Source organism: Rousettus aegyptiacus, unplaced genomic scaffold (genome assembly GCF_014176215.1).
Source record: "Rousettus aegyptiacus isolate mRouAeg1 unplaced genomic scaffold, mRouAeg1.p scaffold_m13_p_4, whole genome shotgun sequence".
NCBI classification, from domain to species: domain Eukaryota; kingdom Metazoa; phylum Chordata; class Mammalia; order Chiroptera; family Pteropodidae; genus Rousettus; species Rousettus aegyptiacus.
Genome location: NW_023416307.1, coordinates 125684517 through 125709172, shown reverse-complemented (window position 1 = coordinate 125709172; position 24656 = coordinate 125684517). Strand labels below are relative to the sequence as shown.

Genomic DNA, 24656 nt, shown 5'->3' with positions numbered 1-24656 from the left:
TGATAAAGGAGAAATTGGAACAATATCGCTTCGCTTTAGGGTCCAGGCGGCCATTTGGTTCCATTCCAAAGAGAGTTTTTTTTTTTCTTTTTTAAACTTGGGTCTGTAACTGCACATGTGTATGACTTTAATCAGTTTCTCTCATAGCTTTATTTGCCATTTAAGCTATTCTCTACTTACTGACCTTCCCTCAAATCAGGCTGGTGGATCTTGTCTGTGATAGGGCATTTAGCTTCATCAGCAGAGTAATATTTTAGCTGAATGTATGTAACATTGCTTTGGTAGAGGAAAATAAAGGTCCTTCTGAAAAGGCAGCTGGAGAGCAAGATGAGTTCATTGCCCCAGTGCCTCCTGGGGCCGTTCCTTGTCAAAGCATGTGATTCCATATCAAAAAAACATGACCATGGAGAAACACTTAAAGACCCATGACCCCTTTGGAATCTCCTCCAGTTTCACCCATTGCTTTCTTCTGCAATCTCAGTGACCAAGATAATTCTCTACCAAGACTTAAAGCCTGAGTCTGTCCTCTCGCAGATGCTCTGACCCTACTAACCTTAATGCCATCTCCCATCCCAAGATTGGCCTGGCCTGTTGGTCCTTCCAGTGATGTGTCTCTGATACAGGGCTCAAACAAGGGAAGGCAAAGGTCTTAATGTCACAGCCTTCTTGGGAACCAAAGATAGTCTAGATTGCAGCCGAGTCATTATGTCATGTCACAGAATCTTGCTTTTAGAATCTGTGCTTTATTCCTTCCTCCACTTGTTCTATCAACAAACATTTACAAGTCCAGTCCAGTCCAGGAACCTGGGACCAAGCTATGGGAACTTCTGGCTTGTTAGGAAACACAAATATGGAATAGATACAGAACTGAAGGAGTGGGCTACCTTCTTTAAGTCTAGAAATTGCCTAGCATCCTTTCCATGAGGCGATGCTCTTCCCAGCACATCTGCCTCAGAATCTTAGAACACAGTGAAGTGTTTGAGATTCTTGAATCAGTCGAGAAAACATAAGACAATATTTCAGACATTTAGACATTTAGAGCAGAACCAAAACTGTTAACTAATCGTAGGTATATTTTCTCAAAAAATTCTCCCTAACAGGAAAAGATGTAGTAGGAGGTGTATAGGGTAGAGCCCAATCCAATCTTCATGTTTTTATTTCCTGTCAGCATATCGATAAATCTGTTTCTCCTCTCTTTTCCTCCCCTCCCTCTTTTACCTCCCTCCCTCCCTCCCTCCCTCCCTCCCTCCCTCCCTCCCTCCTTCCTTCCTTCCTTCCTTCCTTCCTTCCTTCCTTCCTTCCTTCCTTCCTTCTCTCTCTCTTTCTCTCTCTCCCTCCCTCCTTTTCTTCTTGTTCACTGCAATCCCCTTTATTCTCCCCCCCCCATTATGCTCTAGGAACAGAACAATCTCTTATTAATATGATTTTTATTTCTGTATCTGTTATCTATTTTTCTCCTCTTGTAGTATCTAGGAAAAAAGATTTCTTCTTAAGACCACGAAGTACGAATTATTTACCATTTATTATTTATCATTGATTCATTGATATTTATTTTCAGGCAACTTAGTACTTGGTTTTTCTTTTTAATTTTGAGGTTTTCAACTTTGGGAAATTGTATTCTACTATTAATTTTTTTCTTTTTCTTTGAATTTCTGGTTTAGAGAGTTGGGTTTATTAGTCTCCTCATTTCATAGCCCATTCACCCATTAGTCTATGCATAACTTCTCGTTTAATTTTACTATTTTTTTCTCTCATCACTTCCCTTTCCTTGCTCTCTCCAAAGGTATCCTTTCTAATGCTTTTGGTATATTTCCTCGCCCTGCATAATGTTTTTGTTTATGTATATGTGTGTGTGTGTGTGTGTGTGTGTGTCTTTATTTTTTTTCTAGACCTCAGGCACAGAGGGTTGAATTGATCAAACTCCTCAGTTCATGAACACTGTCATTATTTGTCTATTCCGGGTCCCTTTCGTTTTTCTATTTTTAAATTCAATTTTGTTTCCTCAACTACTCCATCCCCCCCCCCACACTTTTCCTTATCCCAGGAAATTTCTATGTGCTCCTATAAAATGTGTAGAGTTGTTTATCTTCGAAGATGTTTTCAATTCAAACATATGACACTTCACTACAGGGCTTGTATGTCTTAACCCTTTTCACCAAACACTGGCTTTTAAAGACCCGTCCGTGTTTCTGCACGAACTCGTAGTCCCTGGATGTGGTACCAGTGCCATTGCTTTACTTGCTGCATCCCATCCCCCAGCGGAGGACACCTAGGATGTCTCCATCCTCTGCTACCTCCAACAGCGTGATAATGAACATCCCTACACATGCCCCCTTGTGGACCTTTGTGGGATTTTTTTTTGAAATACATATCTAACAGTCCCATTTTTGAATCACGGGGTACAGACTTTCTTAGTTTAATTAACTACGTCTGGATTATGCCCTAAGTATGTGTCCTACTGCATACTTCCATCACCCGTGAATGGAAGTCACTGTATCCTAACATTTTGTTAACATTGGCATTATTCTGTTTTCTAATTTTTGTCAATTTAATAAAAATATAGGAATCTCTTGTTTTAATTTGTACTTTTCTAATTATTAAATATTTTAGCGATATCAATTTTTTTTGAATGCCCATTCAAATCATTTTGCCATGTATTTTTTCTTTTGGATTTCTGGTGTTTTTGTTGTTGATTGTTTAAGTTGTTCCTTATATAGTCTAGAAATTAGATCTTTGTCAGTTAAAAAATTTCTCCAAGTGAGCCATTTTCCCCAAGACCATTTTTCTGAATAGGCTACCTTTCCTGCATTAATTTGTGATGCCATCTTTATCTGTATCGAATTCTTACAGACACAGGGGCAGGGCCCTGAGCTCTTTCGTCTGTACCGCTGTCCATTTGTCTGTCCTCGTAGACGCAGTAGACCACTGTTAATGTTATGGCTTTGTAGTATGTCTTAATAGCTGGGTGGGTAATTTCAAAATAATTTAACTGTTTATGGTCTTTTATTATTCCTTATGTATTTCAAAAAAAATTATTAAGTCTTAAAAAAAACCTCTTGGAATTCTAACTGTGATTATATGACATTTTAAATTATTTGGAGCAGTGTCGACATCTTTATTATATTAGGCATTCCCATCTAAGAGTGTGGGATGTCTATTCATTCAAATCCTCTTTTATGTCTTTCAGTAGCAGTATTGGACATTGTTTGTTAAGAAAACTCTTACATGATAGTTTTCTGGCACTTCCGATGGTATCTTATTTTTTTGACTACATTTTCTAGTTATTTCTGGTTTAGAGAATGCCATTGAGTTTTGTAACTTGATATTATTATATCTGAGAAGTTGCTAAATTCTATTTTAGTTTTAATATTTGTCTATTGATTCTGTTGGTTCTTCTTGCCTGGGGCTTTTGAAAGGCCTAGTCTTTGAAATATTTAGCAGTTGTGTGTTTGCCTGTGTGTGTTTTTTAAGTTAACATACACGATATGGTGTAGACCTTTTTCTGTTCCTTTCCTTTTTTTGGCACTCAATACAATGTTTCCAGACAAGATCCGTGTTACTGTATGTATCTCACCATGTTTCCTTTTGTTATCTGCATAGTGTGCTGCTATGTTTTCTTCATCCACTTTCTTAGTGGTTAGAGCTTAGGCTGCCCCCAGCCTGACTATGAGAAACAATGCTGTGATAAGCGTCCTTGTATATGTTTTTTTTTATGGAGCTGTGCACCAATTTCTCTAGAGCAGTATCAGAATATGCATGCTGAATTTCACTGATTGCTTCCAGATTGTTCTCTAGCATTACCGTACCACTCTACATACCCACAGGTGTTAAAATAGAGTTTTTCCCCTTGTTATACCACTGTCATTTGTTATTATTTACTTTTACAATTTTTACTACTGTGATGTCTCTCTTATATCTTCTTTGATTGATCTTTTTCTAATTACTAATGAGGCCAAGTATATTTTCAAAAAAATAATTAGCCTTTAAGGTTTGAACTATCCTCACCAATTTGCAAAAGTTCCTTTAAAATTTGCATATAAAATTTTTGCAAATGTCTTCTCCCAACCTGCCACCCGCCTATTCATTTTGTCCGGGGTGTCCTTTGTTGTATATTGTTTTGCTAGGATAATTCCTGGCTACTTTGTTCTTTCTGATGCTACTATGACTGGCGTCTTGTTTCCTGTTATGTCTTAGTTGGTTGTTGCTACTGTAGAGAATGGTATTAATATTCGGAAATTGATCTTGTATCTGACAACCTTGCTAAACTTTTATTATTTCTACTGTTTATACAATTTTATTGCATTTTCTAAGTGGATGATCAAATTATATACAAATAATGAGAGTTTTGTTTCTTCCCTTTTTATCTTTTACCTCTTTTTTCTTTTTCTTGTTTTACTCTGCAGGCTGGGGGTGCTAGCACTAGATTGAACCTAGTTAAGGCTGTGATTGTGGGCATCTTTAATTGGTTGCTGATGTTTGGAAGGACATGACTAAAGGTTTTCCGTGGAGTGTGATGTTTAGTCCATGTTTTAATCTATAGTCATTATCAAGATAAGGAAGTTCCAGCTCTTCCTAATTTTCCAAGAATTTTTATTTCAGATAGATGTTTATCATAAATAATTTGGCTGTGATTTTTTGCACCTAATAACACACTTGTGTAATTTTCTTCTTTAGTCCATTAACGTGTAGATACATTAATTTAAAATTTTATTTCAATATAACGTATTTTTTTAAATACACTTTTGGATTCAGATAATGAGCTATTATTAAGGGTCTTATTTTCTTTCCTTATAAGGTCCTTATTTGGCTTTGGAATCATAGATAAGTGATTCCAGCCTCATAAAATGAATTGGACAACCTTCCCTCTTTCTATTTTCTAGAACAACTCATATAATACAGACTTTAATAATTTCTTAATTGTGTTGGCCTCTCCTTAAAGCCATCTGAGCCTCAGATTTTTCTTGGTTAGTTGAAGAGGACAGTGGTGACAAGAGTAGTCTTTCATTATATGATTTACATTTCTTTAATGGTTATTTTATTTCCAGTTTGTCTTTTACTGCATTTGGCACTGTAAATTCCTTCCAAAACTTTATCTATTATTGTCATATAGATTCTTCATAATTAAAAATTATTTTAATCTCTGTTGTAATTGTGATTATTTCTTCTTTTTCATCCTCTATTTTGCCCATAATTTCTTTTATTAGTCTTGATGGGTTTGTCAGTTTTATTAATGTCTTTAGAAAGCAGCTTAAATGTTTTCTCTTGTTTTATTTATGTGTTCTCTATTATTGATTTCTGTCCATATGATTTTTTTATATTACTTTCATTGTATTTCTCTTTTGGAGATATATATTTTTTCGTTATTCTCCAACCTTCTTAATTTGAATGCCTACTTTATTTGTAGTTTGGTAAATGTATTTTACAATTTAAAGCTATAATTTTTTTCCTAGGTACTATTTTAGCTATGCTCTGTGGGTATTACATGTAGTACAATTCGGATATAAGTATTTCATAATTTTTAACTGTAAATTTTAACCTTTAGTGGCCTTTTGAGCCGCGCTTCTCTTGCTCAGTCCCACATCCATTTCTGGAAATGTACTTTCCCTTCTAATAAAACTTCTTTTCTATTGTAAAACAAAACAAAACAAAACAAGAACACCTTTGATGATGCTAATATATGTTTGTTTGTTTGTTTGTTTTTTGCTTCATATATTAGTTTCTGAGAAGGGTATATCAATATCTCCAACTAAAATTGTTGATTTGTCTATTTTTCCTTTAATCCTTGTGAAATCCTAGGGGTATTAGTTACCTACACTGATGAGGTAGAGAGATAGTAACTGAGGAAAGAGGCTCCTGTCCCTCCTCCTGATGTGTTTGGACAAGGGGTGGTGGGGTGGATGTGTCTCAGAGTGAAGGATGTCTGGAGTTACAGTCTTTATCTGCACCCTGGCACTGCTGATTTGTCAGGACCTGCTCTCTTCAACTGTAGCCAGAGGGCCACTGGGCTGTAGAGGGTGGAGAAGGGAGGAGAGGGTCTTGAAGGTCATCTTGATATAACCTGGTTGCTGTCTTTCTGCCTCACAGAAGTCGAGGGCAAGCCATGTTATTTTCAGAGTGATGTGTGGGAGAGCAAAAGGCAGCTAGAACCTCTCCCCTACTCTGTTTTCCATCCATGGGGCTTGGTCCTTTTGTGCTCTGAGGTGCCAATTCCCATCCTCCTTCTCCCGAGGCACTCGCCGTGATAGAGCTGCCTGTGTTGCCCTGGAGTGGTACAGTCATCTCAGAGTTTATGTAACAGTGTGGAAGTCTTACCACCCTCCCTTTGACTTTTGATTTTTGGAGTGTCTCCAGGGATGGGTTCCAGAGAATGAGCCTGTATCTGTATTGGATTGCCTCCTTAGAGGCAATGTCTTTTACTTCCTCTATAATTCTTCCTTCCTACCCACCTTTTTTTCCTTCTGTTTTCCTCTTCTATAACTCCTATTAGGTACTGGAATTTATACATATCTCTTAATTTTTTTTTAATTGGGGTATCATTCACATATAACATGTTAGTTTCAGGTGTATAACATAGTGATTCTACATTTGTATACGTTGCGAAATGATCACCTATCTAAGTCTAGTTAACATCCAGCGCCTCACATAGGTAAAAAAATGTTTTCCCATGTGATGACAACTTTAAGATTTACTTGTAGCAACTTTCAGATATGCAATGCAGTATATCAGCTTTAATAATTAACTATTAATTTTTTTGTACTTCTCACAAATTGTGAAATTAGAATAATCTGTTAGCGCAATAATTTACTTTTTAGCTTTGCCCTTTCTGGATTTAGTGTAGTGATTGAGATTTAAAATTTCGACAATCATATTTTCATTGCCGAAACCTTCGTCTCTTTTTGTTTACTTGTTTCACAGATGTGATGTCCTCTCTTATTCCTCTGAGGACATAAATATATATTTAAAGCTGCTTTCAGTTTGTCTGTTAACTCTCTCTCCTTAGACGCTGTACCATTTGCCGAGTCTGGTGCCTTCCTTTCATATGTTGGTGATTCTGCGGTGCGTATTTTTCTTTGTCTTTTGAGATTCCCTATCTACTGTTCTGGAGATGTCGTTTGTGCTTAACCAATACCCGTCAATCAGCCTGCTTATAGTAATTCTTTTCTGGAGGAGTGGATAAGGGTGAATATGGGGGAGAGAGATGTGTAAATGGGGGGAACTGTAGATGGGACTATCAGGACTCACATTGTCTGAGATCCTGGCTTCAGCCTAGAAGCTGAGGCTTCTGCTGCCTGAGGCTTGGCCCAAGGACAGGGGTGAGGGGCCACTTGCCTGACTGCTTCAAATGTCACACCCTAAATAATCATTCGGATGGTCACTTCTTTCTGCTCCCTGTCCCAGGTGCCTTTGAGCTTGGAGCACTCCTGGAGTTGTGCAGTATTTCACAGTGGCCTGTAGGTGAGTTTCTTTGACTTACTTCCTTCGGTCCAATCCCATCTTCATTTTTCCTTTCAAGAATTCTTCCAAATTTCTGATAATCACTACAATCCCTTTTTATTCTCCCCTGTTACAATGTGTGTGTGTGTGTGTGTGTGTGTGTGTCTGTGTGTGTGTGTGTCATTTTTAAGGATTTGTGGAGGGACAGGCAGACACACATGTTCGATATGCCATCTTGATACAATCTCCATAGATTTTTATTATTTTAAAAATTAATTTATTATTTAAATATTTTTATTAAATATCAAGTCAATAGAAATTGCACAGAGTAGCAACTCAGTAACTATTAAGTATTGAACATCTGTGAACTGATTACAAAGCTTGAGGACCAAGAAAGGTCACATTTCATGGCTTAAGGCTCCTTTTGTTCCCCCTGAGAGGAGTAGGATCCCAGCCCTGGAAGCTCATGGTGACAAGAGGTCTCATCTGCAGTTTCCCTGGTAGCTGCCCAGAGACTTCTGGGAAGACTCGCCACAGAAGGCAGCAGCGCTGGCTGACTGTGTCAACTGCCTCCCGTCTCTGCACAGCAAGCTTGGCCACAGGGACCTTCTCTGTGGCCGGCAAGGACACAGGACTTGGCCACCCCACGGCCTCTCATTTTCAGGATTCTGTGCGCCCGTGGACTTGAGTCCTCCTTTCCACAGACCTCTGACCTCCCAGGCTGAGGATCCCCCGTCCCCCTCTTACTCTTCCATGTTTTTCCCCCAGGCTTCCTTCTCCTCCCTCTGCTCCTGCTCTTTTCTCTCTTCCCTTCCTCCCCTTTTCTTTCTTCTGTGTTCTTCCTTTCTACCTTCCCCCTCCTCCTCTTCCACTTCCTGTTATCTCTTGACTGTCTCCCTAAATGTAGACCTTTAAAAACAAAGCTCATTTGATATTGACTCCAGGCAACTTCTCTCTTTATATTTCCTGCCAGGTGACTCTAAAATCCCCATGGGAGAAGTCCAGCACTCAAAAGCGTAAGGCCTGGCTACCTGTGTAGGAAAGCCAAAGGTAGAGTTCCCTTCATTCATTTGCTGATGGTTTCACTCACCACAGTTGAGGTGGAAATACTTCCAGTTTCTCTGTAACTACCCTGCTACACTACTGCTACTTGTTGCTGTTGCCTTGGGTGTGTGCTTCAGGCTGCTCAACCCCACCCTCCCCGTGGGCACAAGGCAGTTCCTAGAGGCAGCAGGGCAGCCCAGAGGGCCCCTGACCTGCCCCTTTTTCTGTGGTTGTTTGTCCCTGTCTAGTCACCCAAGAGCAGGGTCTCTCCTTTGTATCTCTCTTGGGATTCTAAAGGGTCCATCCTAGCTCAAAAGAATAGTAGTGGCCTGGCGTGGGGGAATAGGGCAACTTGGGGACACCTCAGGGCCTTGGGACCTTCCGGCCTTTCTTTCCAAGACAGCCCTTGGAGGAGGGCCTGCCCTCTTCTCAGTCAGGATCCCGAGAGGAGCTGAGGAAGTGTTTAACCCTTTTTATGGGGGAAGAAATGAGTTTGACATTTCTACTGAGTTGGGACACTGGTGGGGTCTGGAGAGGTGAGAGGAGCCAAGGTCAAACCTCCCACACTTTGGCCTTCTTCCCACCACCTGGGCAGGGTGCTCTGCCCAGAAATGGTCAGAGATGACAATTGCTAGGACTGCACTGGCTGAGTCTTCAGAGAGCTAAGGTGGCTGGCCCTTGGGCTAGCAGTGGGCCCTTGACTCTTCATTTCCACAAATGATCATCTGATTAATTGGGTTCTAGGGGTTTGCTTTGTGGCTATTCTCTTGGGAAGTAAGCCTCGGGGCTGCTTCCGACCCCAGGTCCTTGAACCCATCTCAGCACAGGCCACACTGTTGGGCCTTCTCACCCCCCTTTACAGGCACCTGGGGACTCCTCAGGGAACTCAAAGGCCATGGCTTCTGGTTACCATTTTGTGTCCCCAAAGCCTGACGGAGGCTCTGGCCTTGACAGGTGTTTGGTGGCTGAGGGAATCCAGCTATCGGCGAGTGTTTGCTGAGCCCAGCTGAGCATAGAGCCCTGGGCCGTGGGAAACAGAGCAGAAGCCCAAAGCCAGGGCCCTGGGGCCAGAATGGGTGCCAGAAGGTACCATCCCACAGGTGTGGTCTCTCAGCACTCCCTGGCCGCCTTCCATCCTGCTGCTGTCCCAGCCCCTCTCCTAGGGACAGCCCAGGCAGGGTCCATGGGAATGTGAGGCTCTCCTGGCTCTTGTTTGCCTCAGCTAATCTCAAGAATGCATTTGTTTTCCCTTTTGGTTTGGGAAGTCCTCAGCAGCTCCCCTTCATGTCGATAGAGCCAGGGACGGAGGCCGTGGGAGCCAGAGGGCAATGATCCCTGGCTTGTCCTTTTGCTGGCTTCGTTTCTCTCTTTCCAATTGTTTCTGTTACCTCCGGCCTCCATTTTAGCTTCTTCTCTAAGTTCCCAGAAACCATGGAAATAAATATCCTGAATCTTAGACACTTCACCCATCTGTCTTTCCTGTGAATCTTCTCATAGCAGACAGTACCTGGGAAGTTTGATTATCTCCATTTTACAAATGAACCTGGAGCTCAGAGAGGCTGAATTATTGCTCATGGTCACACAGCAAGTAAGAGTAGAGCCCAGGGCTCTCCTACCTCTACTCCAAGCTTCAGCACCAGGGCGCTGATGTCATTGGGTAGCCACTCTCTGTTATTGGCTGATTCCTTCATTGAACTGTTACTTTCCTGAAAGAAGGAATCCTATGATATTCATCTTTGTATTTCCAGGCTTGACCCAGTGTCTGGAACATAAAAGACACTCAGTGGATATTTGTTACAAGAATAAATAATGAATGTGAAGTCAAGTGCTCTACTAGGTGCTTTTTACACATACAAACAACCCTGAGAGGTAGCTATTGTCCCTGTTTCATAGATGGGACCATTAGGGCTCAGAGAGGTTAGGTAAATTGCCACAGGTCACATAGCCTCTAAGTGATGAGATGAGATTGAGACCCATGCGGTCTCACTCTAGAGCTCATGCTGCCTCCCTGCACAACTGGGATAAACATTCTGGAGAGGACAGAGGGCAGAAGGACCGCGGGGCCTTCCTTCCCACTGGGTTTGGAGTGATCCCTGACCAAGGGAGGCTGCAGTGGGAGACACGAGGCCTGTGGACATGCCATCTGCTGCCTGGGATTCTCTTCCTTTACCTCTGCACCTGCCAAATTGTCATTAAGGCCTCAGGACCCAGCCTGGACATCATCCCCTCCTAGAAGTCATTCCTGATCCTGAAAGCTGAGCAAGGGGCCCCTTTTGTGGACTCTCCTAGCCTTTCCGAGCCTCCCTCTTTTGTAATGGCCTCTATGCCTGGACTGTAGGCTTTGCTAGGGTGGGCGCAATGCCCGATAACATTGGTGGTGGTCCCAGCACTTAGCCCAGGGCCTGGCATGGGTAGGCTCCATGAATGGCCAGTGATCAGGCATGGATCCTGGGTCATTGGAAGGAGAACACAGCCCCTTTCCTTTACATCTGGGCTTTAGCCAGCTGGATTCATGATTCTGCCTCCTCCTGCCACCTACTCTGTTGTCAGATCTGGCTTGTTCTGGGACAGAAATCCCCTCCTTGGGCAATTTCCCCCCATTTATGATGATCATCTCTTTCTTCAGGCCCTCAAGTGCTATACCAGTGCCCAGAGCTTCCCCAGAATCCCAATTCAAGGCCCTGGAAGAACTCTCCAAACAGCTCTTCCTCCAACTGCACCTAGGCCTCAAATTCATTTCTTAAGGCATAGAAAATTTCACTGGCAAGTTAAAAATAAATAATAGGTGTGGAATCCCTTGGAGAGAAAAAACACGTGGGTTCAGTTTACTGACGTGAAAATGGCCAGCATGGTATACTAACCTGGGAGTAGTTGTGGACAAGTGAAACAGGAACAGGAATTCTCTAGCTTTATACAAAACAACAACAACAACAAAAAAAACAGGTACGAAAGAGCCCATGAGGAAGGAAAGAGGTCAGGCTCCTTGGCCTACACCATATAATGGAACATTTAGTTCTTGATTCTATCACTCACTGGTGTGTACGCACGTGTGTGTGTGTGTGTGTGTGTGTGTGTGTGTGTGTCCATTCTCTAGTACAACTCTTAGAAACTGAGCAGTTCTCTTGGTGGTCTCATTAACTCATCAAGGCGTTGAACACACAGTGGGTGCCCAGTAAATGCTTGTAGCTGGCTTTTTGGTCCAGAGCTTGGCCTAGCAGTGGTTCCTGCTGGGGGCACCCCATCAACCACTTCCCCCAGGGGACTAGGAAGGGTTTGTAGCAGGAGGGGGATCCTTCCTGGTTTCTCTTTCCGCTACATTCCCATGAACCCTGCCCTTCCGGTAGCTACACTAATAATCTACTACAGCAACTCCCTAGGCGGCAGGAAGGAGCTGAGGGAAGCGGAAACTGGGAGCCTCCAGGGTCTTGGCCCCTTTCTGGGGTCAGAGCCCTTCTCGGGAACTGTGAATTTGCTATAGATGTCCTGAGGCATCTTCTTCTTGGCTTCCGTCATCCCTTGGTGCCTAACGTTCATTCCACAAATGTTTACATGTGTGCCAAACACCTATCTAGCTGCTGAGGATGCTACAGGAAACAGACAAAAATCTCTGCCTATACTAAGCTTATGTTCTAGTTATTTTTTTTTATGGGGATGCAGCAATTAATGACAAACAAGTGGAATGTAATAATGTATTAATCATAAGCATTAAGAAGAAAAAATAAAGCAAGGAGAATATCTTGTGGGGGGGGGGGGCAGGGGGAAAGTTTGAATTTTAGAGAGAGTTGCCAGACAGGGCCTTGGAAAGAAGGTAATTTAAAAAACTTATTTGTTTTTATTGAAGTAAAATATGTCTAACATAAAATTTATCATTTTAAGTATACAGTTCAATGGTATTTAGTACATTCACATTGTTTTGCAACCATCACCACTGTCCATCTCCAGAACTTTTTCATCATCTTATACTGAAATTCTGTACCCGTTAAACAGTAATGCCTCATATTGCATTGTATGAATTTACTACATTTTCTTGATCTATCAGGTGATGGACATTTGGATTGTTTCCACTTTTGGCTATTGAGAATAATGCTGCTATGAACATTAGTGTACAAATATCTCTTTGAGATTCTGCTTTTACTTCTTTTATGCATATGCCCAGAAGTGGAATTGCTGGGTCATATGGTAATTCCTTGTTTGATTTTTTGAGGAACCACCATGCTGTTTTCCACAGCGGCTGCACCATTTTACATTTCCACAAACCATGCACAAATGTTCCAGTTTCTCCATACCCTCGTCAACACTTGTTTTCTGTTGTTTTTAAAATACGTGTAATAGCCATCCTAATGAGTGTGAAGTAGATTTTATGGTTTTGGTTCATACTAATGATTAATGATATTGGCCATCTTTTCATGTACTTATTGGCCATTTGTATATCTTTGGGTTGTTCGCTTTCTTATTGCTGAGTTTTAGGAGTCTTTTACATATTCTTGATATTAATCCCCTATCAGATATATGACTTGCAGATATTTTCTCCCATTCTGTGGGTTGCCTTTTTGCTCTGTTGATAGTGCCCTTTGATGCACAAAAGTCTTTAATTTTCATGAAGTCCAATTTATCTAAATTTTTTCATCTGTTGACTGCATTTTCCGTGTCCTACCCAAAAGATTATAGCCAAATCCCATGTCATGAAGCTTCCCCCTATGTTTTCTTCTAAGAGTTTCATAGTTTTAGCTCTTATGCTTAGGTCTTGGATTCACTTTGAGTTAATTTTGTGTATGGTATGAGGTAAGGTTTCAACTTCAATCTTTCACACGTGGATGTCCACTTTTCCCAGTACCATGTGTTGAAAAGACTGTCCTTTCCCCACTGCATGGTCTTGGGACCCTTGTCAAAAATCTTATGATCACATGAGGAAGAAGGTAAATCTTAGTAAAGACCTAGAGAAAGTGAGGAAACTAGTCATGTGGATATTGAGGTAAGAGTTTCTGTAATGTGGGACAGCCAGTACAAAAGCCCTGAGGGAGTGGAATGCATGAGGGGGTGAAGGGTATGAAATTAGAAGTGGCAAACAGGGGGGCAAATCATGATGGGCCTGTGGGTCACAGAGAGGACTTTGCTTTTACCTTGAACAAAATTAGAAGCCATTGGAGGGCTACTTACGTTTCCTCTCTGGCTCTTATGTTGAGAATAGACGTAGGGGCCTGGGGCAAAAGCAGGAGAACCAGTGAAGAGACCACCCAGGAATGAGAAGATGGTGACCTAGGCCAGTGGGATGGGCAAATGGAGAAAATCTGGATGATAGGATTTAATGATAGACCAAATGTGGTGATAGTGGTGGTGATGGGGTTGAGGAATGGGGCGGGGGGGACAGAGAATGAGATACATAGACAAGGACGATTCCAAAAATTTTAATTTTAGTAATTGGAAAAGTGGAGTTGACATTAGTGAGAGGGAGGGAGAATGACCATGGCAGGCTTTGAGGAAAGATCAGGATTTCGGTTTTGGATGTGCTAACTTTGAAGTATCCATTAGACCTCCAGCTGGAGTCGTTAGGTGGGAATTTGGAGGTGGATCTGCAGTTCAAGGGATCATGGAGCAGGCAAGGAGGCCCTTACATTGCCCCGTCACTGTAAACCAATCCTTTACCTCTCTGGGTCTCAGTTTTCCCATAGGCAAAATAAGGTGGTTGATTAGATGCTGTCCAAGCAACACCTTTCAGCTTTGGTGTTCTCTAATTCTAACTGGAGAGAAATGGAGTCAGGAGCTCTAGGATGGTGGCTTCTCCTCCACAGACCTGTCTCCCTTCCCTGGATGATTTCCTCTCAAGATCACCTCCCCTAACAGATTGCCCAGCTACCAAGGCCCAGGATTCAAATCTTGGAGAACACTGTAGGGAAGGCGCACAGCCAGCCCCAACTCCATCCAGTCTCTTTCTGGGCACTCTAGTCTCCTTCAGAAAGACGATATGGGAGCCACCCAGTGAAGGCACGTGGGTGAGGAAAGGCCAGCCATGTCGTGGTGGTTTGAAGTGTGGGCTAAATCCGATCTTAACTTCTAACCACTCTTAGCTTCAGATCTTTGCTGGTAACTATAGAGAACGTAAAATGAGAATTCTTCCCAAACAGTAACTGTATCTTTATTTAGTTTTGTTTATTAGTTTCATAATAAAAGTAATAACAGCTATAACTGGTAACTGTGCTTTAGGTATTGTGCCAGTGTTTGGTCTGCATTTTCTTATTTAGTCCTTACACCGGTGCTGTGGAGGTGTGTGTCCCTCTCCTCCCTTTAGCATCTAGGAGGCAGAGGCTCAGAGAGGTAACTTGACTTTCTGCAGGTTGCACAGCAGGGAAGCGTTAGATTTGAGGTAAATATAGAAATATGTTCTATCCAAAAGAATTGAATAAAAATTCAGGAGGAGAAAATCAACATAGGAACAGAAAATAAAGCCCTACAACATAACATCCGATATAGTCTCTGAGAGTTAGATGAACACTAAGTTTCCTAGAAACCAAGGCAAAAAGGGAAATATGATCAGATATAGGATTCATAATATCCACAATATTAAAAACTCGAATATTCTTTGTTAGACTGAGAGGACTGTTGGAAGTCAGTGTCTGAACCATGAGGATAAGATGTGATGTGACAGACGATGCCCTCAGCAACAACATCCCTCAACGGTGACAAAAGGAAGTTTCATGAGGAGGCTTCTCACAGTGCCCTTTGGTCGAGGTCAAAGCTCAGCTCAGTAAAAACAACTACAGGGAGGAATAATAGGGTGATCAGAGGCAGATCCTGGGGAAGAGGCTGCCTGTGCTTGCTGCAGGGAGGCCATCTCGTAACCTCAGGCACGCAGAGGGCCCCTCCAGGGGTGCCGGGACCCAAGCACTGCTGGAATAGGGGCTGGTGGAGGTCCTTGACTGCTTTCACAACTCCCTGCCGTCACCAAAAGGCCAGGCCACCCTCCCTTTCAAGGCAGGGGTGACATCATGCCCTGGGGACAGATATTACTGTGGGAACCCTGGCCTGTCCCTCCGTTCAGTGCAGGGGCTCAGGAGCCCCAGATCAGGACTCTGTTCCCAGCCCTGCTGACTGGATGCTGATGCTCACTGCTGCTTCTCAAGCACGCCTTGGCTGGGAGACAGGCAGTGGCCTTGTTCTCTAAATCATGGAGGGACACAGAGCCAGGTACCCCTTTGCAGAGTGCTACTCTATAAATAATTTTTGTGGAAGGAGGAAAGGAAAGGAAAGGAAAGGAAAGGAAAGGAAAGGAAAGGAAAGGAAAGGAAAGGAAAGGAAAGGAAAGGAAAGGAAAGGAAAGGAAAAAGATCGTCAGAAGAGATTTTACATTTTGTCATGTTATCTGGACCCGTCTCCGTGAGCACGGGCTTCTACCCTCCCTCCTTCATGCTCACAGCTCAAAGGAGGTGCACTGATTCTGGGAAGGTGGGCCGGTGCCTTTGGAAGAAGGTCTGTCTTCTAGTCTTCTGGGGCTGTGTGTGGGAGGGGCGAAGGGTAGGAGGAGGTTCGTGGAGTCAGATCTGACTTTGAATCTTGCTCCATGTGTTGGCTGAGAAGCTGTTGATGGGAGATGCCACTTGTCTGGGTCTTTATTTTCTATAAAGTAAGGATAGCACCACCTACTTCATGGGGGGCTGTTGTGGGAATTAAATAAGGTTCAGCCCCTGCCTGACATAGCAGAGGTCATTCTTAGAAAATTCTGGCTCAGCCATTACAAATGATGTTGAGATCTTGCTTTACCTCTCTGAGCCTCTGTTTCCTCATCTGTAAAACAGGAATACTAATGCAGTACAGGACTCTTGGGAGGACTGGAAGAAAAAGCATATATAGCCTTGCCATAGTGCCTGGCACATAGTAGGTGCTCAGTAAAAGGTGGTTATCATTATCAGGGGCCAAACTGTGTCTCATAGGGTGGACGTCCAGAGAAGAGACAGGCAACTGAGGTTCAAGGCAGTCATGAAACCCTTCTTGGAGGAGGTGGCCCTGGTGCTCAGCCAGATCAGGTTGGGATTATATGGGTCTCAAGAAGAGAGCTATCACCCCAGGGCAGAGGGCATGTAAAGTGGTTAGAGGCTGAGCTGAAAGGGAAGGGGTCATCTTGGGAGAGAAGCAAGGACAAAAATCTTTCTGGTCCACTGTGAAAGTTCAAGAGGGTCCAGAAAGGCTAGTAGAGATGAATAGAAGCCGCTCAGGTGAGACCAGAATTAACCCCATTCCACAGAGGCCTAGGGCAGGCAGGTGGAATAACTTGCTCAAAATGAGTGAAGATCTTGGTACTGGAATGTAGGTCTCCAGGTGGCCGATGCTCAGGGTGTGTACTTTCTCGGGTCTTTAATTAACACAAAGACACAGGCAATGGGTGGGACCACGTAGCTGACTGGTGGAGAAGCCAAGAGGGAGCAATAAGGAGGGGAGGTGGAGCTCAGTGAGGCCGTTTGGAAATGAACACAGATGAGACTCTCTTGGGCTGTTACGGAGATTAATGGTCACAGACAAGGGCCCTCACGCATCACTAGGGAGAGGATTTCAAAGACCCTTAAAAATCATTGGGAAACATTTCAAAAGGAAACTGCTCACAAAGCGGCCAGAGGCCCGCCAAATGCGAGGGCGTATAGCTCACCAGGCGATGCTTGTAATCTAATTGCCTATGAGCAAGAGTTTAAAACAATATTTATGATGTGGAAAAATAGCCTGTGATTTGATTTGTACAGAAGAAACACGCCTAATGAGTAAATTAGATTTTGATCTTGTTGGCTCGGGTCCTGTGGGTGGAGCCTAGCCCTTTGGAGGGGCGAGGTTCTCCTGCCCTCCACCTCACTCCCCACCCCTCACCTGCCTACCATGGGCCTGTTACAGCTCTGTGCCCTGGTATGACATCCGAGGCCAGCACCATCCTCTTGACGCCTGGGTTTAGCAACCCGGAAACCCATCCCGCATTTCTCTTGGCCCTGCCAGTTTTTTAAGCCTCACTTCCCCCTCCAGGAAGCCTTCTGGACTACTTTGGCATGCTCTCTTTCCATCTCCAATAGTTTTGACTCCGTGACACACAGTTGAGCTTAGATGAGATAGAGCTGGGTCTTATTTAGGAATTCATTAGCTTGGATTATTTTGGCTTCGTGCCTTGTCTCTTGAGGCTGTTAGATATTCCTTTGCAATCTGGACGTGTTACTTTTTCTGCCTTATTTAATGGAAGTGCTCTTTTGCCTGCCTAGTATCCTTTTTCTTTCTGGAAAGTGCACCATGATTTCTCCTGGGGAAACTGCCCACCCACTAGCTTCAGTCCAAGTGGTCTGGGCAGTGCTAACCAGATTCCTTCGAGCCCTAGGCACCAGGATTGGGCACGTGACCCAAATCTAGCCAATCAGATTTAAGGATGGGCACATGACCCACACCAGGCTAATGAGAGGCCTCCTTGGGAGGACTGCTGGAGAGAGGCATGCATATTCTCTGGAATTGCTAAACTAGGAAAATCAGAGGCTGGAGCTGCTGGTGGCCATCTGGTCAATTCCAGGGGAAATTGCCCAGAAAGTGAAGTCAATACATGGGAAATGGAGCTGAGGAACGTTGGGCTATGGTGCAGCACCTGATGCCTCCGTGGGTGATTCACGCACACTCTAATTCAGTCCTTACCCCTTTTCGCTTTTTTTTTTTTTCAGCCTATTTGAGTTGGGTTTCGATCTTTTACACAGAGATCAGTACTGACTTAGTAGGCACAGGACTGGTGTCTAGGAGTGATGAGTAGGTACTTCTAGAACTGAATGAAATTTAGAGACTATCAAAATCAAAGATTTCTGGACATAATTCTTTGACTGAGGCCAGTGTGCCAGACTTTTCCTGACTGCTGGCTCTGTGTTGGCTCTTCCTCTAGGTGCTGGGGGCATAGAGAAGAATCAGAACTGACCCAACCCTGAGAAGCCCACAGTCTTGGAGGGGAGGTAAGAGAGCAATGTCTAACCACAGCCAGGGGCCAAGAGGAAGAAACCGTGCTGTGTGCCATGGAGAATCACCCCAACCACAGGCTCTGGGAGTCTTGAAGGAGGAGCAGGCATAAGATTGGGAGGGTGGGCAGGGCTTAGTGGGGGAGATGAGAAAGGCCCCCAGGGGAGGTTGATAGGGGAAATGGCAAAATTGGCATTTCCGGGATTGTCCTGTGAGGAGCATTGAGGCCACTTGTCCCAGACCTCTGGGAAAGAGGCCCCAAAGCTGCTGTTTGGCACCTGACAGAGGTCCCCCAGCTGTCTCTCTTTCTGCCAACCCTAGCAACCCTCTCATCTGGGAGACGAAGCAGAACAGTGCAGTAGGTTGTCATTCAGAACTAGCGGAAGGTGATGGAGCTTTCCAACCCATAATGGGGTAGGAAAGCAGGTGCCAAAACTTGTCTGCGTGAGCCAGTCACATTCACCATGAGTTCATTACCTGAGGCCTTTGTAGCATCAACAACAATTTTATGACACTTGCTGGGTATTTCCCTGTGGCAGGCACTGTGCTGGGAGATTTACACTCAACTTCTGTGTCCTCCATTAACAGCGAACCACCTGCCACGGCCCTCACCTTTCTAATGGTGCTGAGGAAGGCTTAAAGCCCTGAACCAATTACAGGGCTCTCTCACCTAAGCGAGAGGGTCTGCTTGGCATCCGTGTTGATGGCTTAGTATAAAGTAAATCGAGCTGACTCAACTGATTCAGTCACCAAGTGCCTACTATTTACTGAGCCTGCCTCCCTCCTCACTCAGCTGCCAAAGAGAATAAGAAGCAGGCCACGGTTAGAAATACAGACACATCCACCATTACTTCACAGTGTGGGAGGCATGCAGTGATTTATGCATGTGTCTGTCTGTGACGAGGTACAGAAACGTGCACAGAGAGGGGTAGGAATTATTCTGTTTTGGTGATCAGGAGAGCATGCAGAGGTGCTGAGGGTCAAGCAGGGCTTGGAGGCTGGGAATACGAATTGTCCTTCAGCAAGCTTGTTGCACAATAAAATCCCAATAATATCAGGGTTAGCATTGAAGATGGCTGCCATCTGTCATCTCTTGAGAGGTAGATTTCATTACTTCACTTTACAGAGGAAGCAGTTGAGGCTAAGTATGCTTAGGTAACTTGCCAGGGCACAGCAGGGCCAGGATTCAAAGCCAGGCTGGAGAATGTAAAGGTTGGGCTGCTTTCTCTATACCTTGCTTTCTTCTGGGCATCTGTGACTTTTGTCACTCCATCATTGAGTCTGCAGAATGGAACCTCCTCTTTGCTGGGCTGACACCTTCCTATCCTCAGTGGATGCTGAGTGTCACATGCTGGGAATGGTGGTGGAGATACACTCATGCACCCCACCCCCACCCTACAGGTATAAGGGAGGCAGATCACAGAGAGAGCTGGGCTCCTTTCTCTCAGGCCTGGCTCTCTACATTGTCCCACTTCTCCGATTGTGGGGATGGATGTCAGACTTCAAAGGCAGTGGTACACTGTCTCTTCAGTCTCCAGCCCATGAGAAAGCGCCTAAGTCCCAGAACAAAGACCTTTCCAGACTCCGTCACCTGCTCAGCACTTAGCATGGGGCTTAATTAAAGGAAACAGAGTTTTTTGGAGTGAGAGCGAGGAGTGAGTGAGAAAGTCGATAACACTAAAGATACCGCCATTAATAAAGCCAGACTTGCTGCTAATATCCCACTTGAATTCAAAACAGGACCAATAATTGGAAATCTGAGCAGGGTGAGTGGTAGGGCCAGTGCTATGGATGACAGAGGTCTGGCAGCTGTAGGGGATCTTCTATATGGGGCAATGTGGCTGGGACAAAAACCCCTGGGGGGAGTAACTGAGTCCTGGGGCCCAGTGTCTTGTTCTCAGCCAACAGCCAAAGGCTGACACCCGGATAGTGGCAGTAGCTTACACTGAATAGCACTTGAAGTGTGCAAGGCACTGTTCTCAGTTCTTTACAAATGTTAAGTTAATCCTTAAAATTGTGTGTGTGTATATATATATATATATGTATATGTATATATATGTATGTATATATGTGTGTATGTATATATGTGTATGTATATATGTGTATGTATATATATATACATACATATATATATATATTTACCTATATCTGTTTATCTATCATCTATCTAATTAGGTACTATTATTGTCCTCATTTTATAGATAAGGAAACTAAAGCACAGAGGAGTTAAGTAATTGGCCCAGGCTGAGCTGGGATTTTGAATCTATGTGCTATGACTTCAAAGTAACCACTGGACAACGCTACCTCCCTTGAGTTAGCTGGTCTTGCATCCCTGGCTTGCTGGATAACTTTGGGCAAGGACTGCCATTCATTCAGTCGGTAAGCATTCGTCAGGTACAGTGCCATCTTACCATAAGGGTAATAACCACTCTGTATGGTTCCTCTGTGCCAGGCAACTAACTACCTGACATGTGTTATCTCCCTTAATCTCCCTGATAACCCATGATGTGAGTTCCTTTACTGTCTCCATTTTACAGGAAGGGAAACAACTTCGGAGAGGCTAGGTGATATTCCCTTGGTCCCATTGCTAGTTAGTAGCAGAGCCAGGATTCTAACTTACATCTTTTGGCTTAACGTACAGTTCCTAAACCACTGCTGGTATCTAATAATTATTCTCAAAGGGTTCTCATGTAGAACCTGGGCATGTGTACTCATAGGCAGTTATGAACACTGGCTGATGGATACTACACACACCTAGACACACGTGAGCATACCCAGAGATGGGCAGGAACCAGGTAAAGCCCTCTGAGTACCATTCACTTAAGTCCTCAGGCCCTAATTGCAGGACACTGCCCTATCCCCACCCAACCCCTTCTCTTCCTTGTCATTATCCTGCCTGCTCTTCCGCGTATTAATCCCATAGCTCTAAAGCTGGGGGCAGCTACCCCGGGAATTCTGTGCATTCTGGGCCCTGTGTGGAGGATTGGAATGTATTCTCCTTAGGGACCTGGTGTATTCTGCTGGCAGGAGACAGAATCCATACCTACTCAGCAGGCAAAGCAATGGAATGAAAAGGGCGTGGACACTGGAGTCAGACAGCCCTCAGTGTGACTCCTGATTTCTGAGCCTCAGTTTCTGTGAAACTATCTGTGAAACAGGCCTGCAGGTCCAGAGAAAGGGTGGAGAAAAGCTGGCTCTAAGGAGGCTAACTAACACGTGAGACACCCTCTCCCTGGAGAAGGAAAGGAGAGTAGGGAGCGGGTCAAAGCTCTGAACTCTGGAGAGCACAGAGAGAGGAGCATGGACTCTTTAATCCATCGAATTGGAATGAGGGCCTCCTTCAAACTGGAGGTGAGCATATTTAGGGAAAATGAGAGATGTGGGCACTGCGGAGGCCTCGCTGCTCTGAGAGTACTGAAGGCTGGAGATGTCACCTAATCCAGGAGACAAAGGTTACCTCAGGCATAGGGCCAATGAGTCATTCAGATGGGTCAGGCATGGCTTCATCTTCAGAGCCGTTATCCTGCAGTATTCCAAAGCAAGTAGCTTAGAGAGGCTCCCTCCCCTGTCATCCTGTCTCTTTGCTCCTACTAGACCTAGAAAAAGGCCCCCATTCAGTCTTGATCTGAATTGTTCTCATCTCACCTATATGCATGCAAATGCTGACAGGGCTTCTTTGGCATTTTTTGTTTGTTTGTTTGTTTGTTTGTTTTTGGTGGGTGAGGGACAGAGAAGATGAGAGAGTAAAGGGTGTACCGTAGAGGGAGTGGTCAGTGAACAGATGAAAGACTCTGATATCACTGCTCTAGAGAGATCTCTCCTGATTTACCTTTTTTTTTTTTTCTAGGAGAAAGCACTGAGAAAGACCCTAAAAACTATGCAACACAATATTGATACTTTGGGAGACTTGCTGAAGCCTCAAAGCTGAAAGAGTACATTATAAAGGAAAATGCCAGCCACATCTGTGGTGATTACTAAAGGGTAGTTGAAACGGTCTGGAGACTACTTGCTCCCATTCCCCACTATTTATCTCCAGCCTGCATATAAGAAAATAGAGATTTGAAAGGAATTCAAGAGTCTTTGTGTCCTTTGATATCTGCTACTCCCCCGCAACAGGTTAATAGGACTTCCGAGGTATTTGCAACAGTTGGAAGTAAGCTGTCAGAAGTCTGGCACTAGCTCTTGGCAGTATATTTGCTGAACTTGAGAAACCTATGGGTTATCTTGCTGCACAAAGTAGGGGGAAGGACAGTGAGAATGATTATGGCACATATCACCTGGGGTTTGGGGTGGGGATTCTGAGCACAGAGTCCGTTACCCGCTACTTTCCAGGGACTCAGAGGGCTGGCTGGAGTGGCCCATGGTGGCAGGGTAGAGGCACGGGCAGTAGCAGTAGAGTAGATTCACATGAAAGTTTCCTGTAGGTTATGCAGACATCGTGGGTGGTACTAGGGCTCAAGCTGTCTTGATGGGACCTGTCTACTAAGGAGAGGGAATCTAAGGAGTAAGAGGCTATGAGGAGGACCACCTAAGGGGGCACTGAGAAAGGGGTCAGAGAGGTCAGCTAGAGGTCAGCCATCGTGAGAGAGCTATACTGTACAGTGAGCAGGTATCTATAAGAGCCTACAAATGCATTCCCAGTGGGTGGGTAGGGTGGTCAGCATTTTGATGTCTGATGTTATAGAGGCCAAAATAGCCAGCCAGTAATGTCTTAGAACTATAAACAGGAATTTCCCCCTTCTTTCTGTAGTCACCTCTGTGTGCCCCCAGCACATTCAGCCCTTTCAATATTCAGGTTGGTTATATATCATAATCAGCAAGTCCTCTAATGAGCTCTGCGTGACAAAGAACATCACACATATGGAGGTTGTTTCCCATCATGCCCCATTTGCTGTGCCCCTGCTTTATTGACTGGAAGTGATAAACAGGAGATCCTTAGGGCCAGCTTGTATAGTCAGGGCAACTAGGGCCCAGAGAGGGGAAAGGCTTTGCCCAGGATAACATAGGCAGGCTGTGTGGGAGGCTTCTGACCCTTCAAACTCCTGGAATTAGGAAACTACGGCACTTCCATATTCATTCAACACAGACTGCTCTAATTATATAAGGATTCAACTTGGGGGAAAAAACAGAGAAAGGATGAAATGTAGACACTCTGAATTTCATTTTCATCATCAGATGTTTCTCAGGGAAAATGATAGTTCAGCCTAGACGGGGAAGTGGAAGTGGCCTATGCTAATGTCTGGAAGTTGTGGAAAATGCTGTATTTTAACTCTCTTCCACCAGAAGTCATACTCATCTATTTGAAACTGCCAATCAACTTTCCAGCAAAGAAAAACACACACACACACACCTCTGCACAAATGGCTTTGATTAGGCTTAGCTGTAGGTTTAAGAAAATTTAATCATCTTAACCTGTTTAGTCTTTTTCCCTGATGAAAATCATCAGTCAGATTCCAGCATGAGCCAGTTAGAGCTGAGCTGCTGTCAGCACCGTTGTTTATGTTAATACGTTATAGGCATGAAATGGAGGAAAGTAGAGTTATGAGAAAAAGTCCTGAATGAATTAGGAGAGTACTGGTATGTGGCAGGCCCCCGAGGCCAACAGGCGGAGGCTCTGAAAGGACTTTTTATTATGAGTTTCAACTCAGAACCTCCTCTACCTGTTGGAAAGGATGTTGAGACACTCTCAAGTATGTTTCTCTCTGTGGTCAGAACTTGCCTTCAGCAGAACCAAAGGTCTGGAAACCCCATAGACACTATTTGCTAGCTGCATGACCTCAGATAAGTTACTTAACCTCTTTAAAAGTTGGTTTCCTCACCTGAGAAATGGGGCTAACAGGAGTAACTAGCCTACTGGATGGCTTTACAGATTAGCTGGCATGTTGGGTAAAGGGCCTGGTTCTTTGTGAGTGCTCAAATACTCTAGGGCATCAGCATTATCCCTCCTTTCTGAGGCCAGCCAGCTCCTCACAGTGCTCTCTCTTACTGCCCCAGACTCTGGGGACATTGGCTGATGGACGATTGCCCCTGGATACAAAGTGGTGCTGGAGACAGGTTGAAAAGGCCCTGAATCTGGAGCCTTGATCTACTTCCGTTATGAGGACCTGAGTGACTTTAGGGAAATCACTGCTTCTTTGGATCTTGGTTTCTGCCAAATGAGACCACAACATCCACTGTCTCCTTCCGCCTAGAACAAAATCCTAACTGCCACCCAAATAAAGAGC

General features: G+C 44.1%; 1 long non-coding RNA gene across 1 annotated transcript in view; it reads left to right on the top strand.

Annotated features, from left to right (window-relative positions):
* Positions 1–24036, top strand: part of LOC107513965 — a 42048-nt gene extending 18012 nt beyond the window's left edge. Inside the window, exons 2-6 of the long non-coding RNA XR_001597654.2 lie at positions 7001–7056; positions 7399–7455; positions 8408–8484; positions 18362–18428; positions 22280–24036. This is a non-coding gene — a long non-coding RNA (uncharacterized LOC107513965). The remainder of the gene's footprint in view (positions 1–7000; positions 7057–7398; positions 7456–8407; positions 8485–18361; positions 18429–22279) is intronic.
* Positions 24037–24656: the final 620 nt, after the last annotated feature.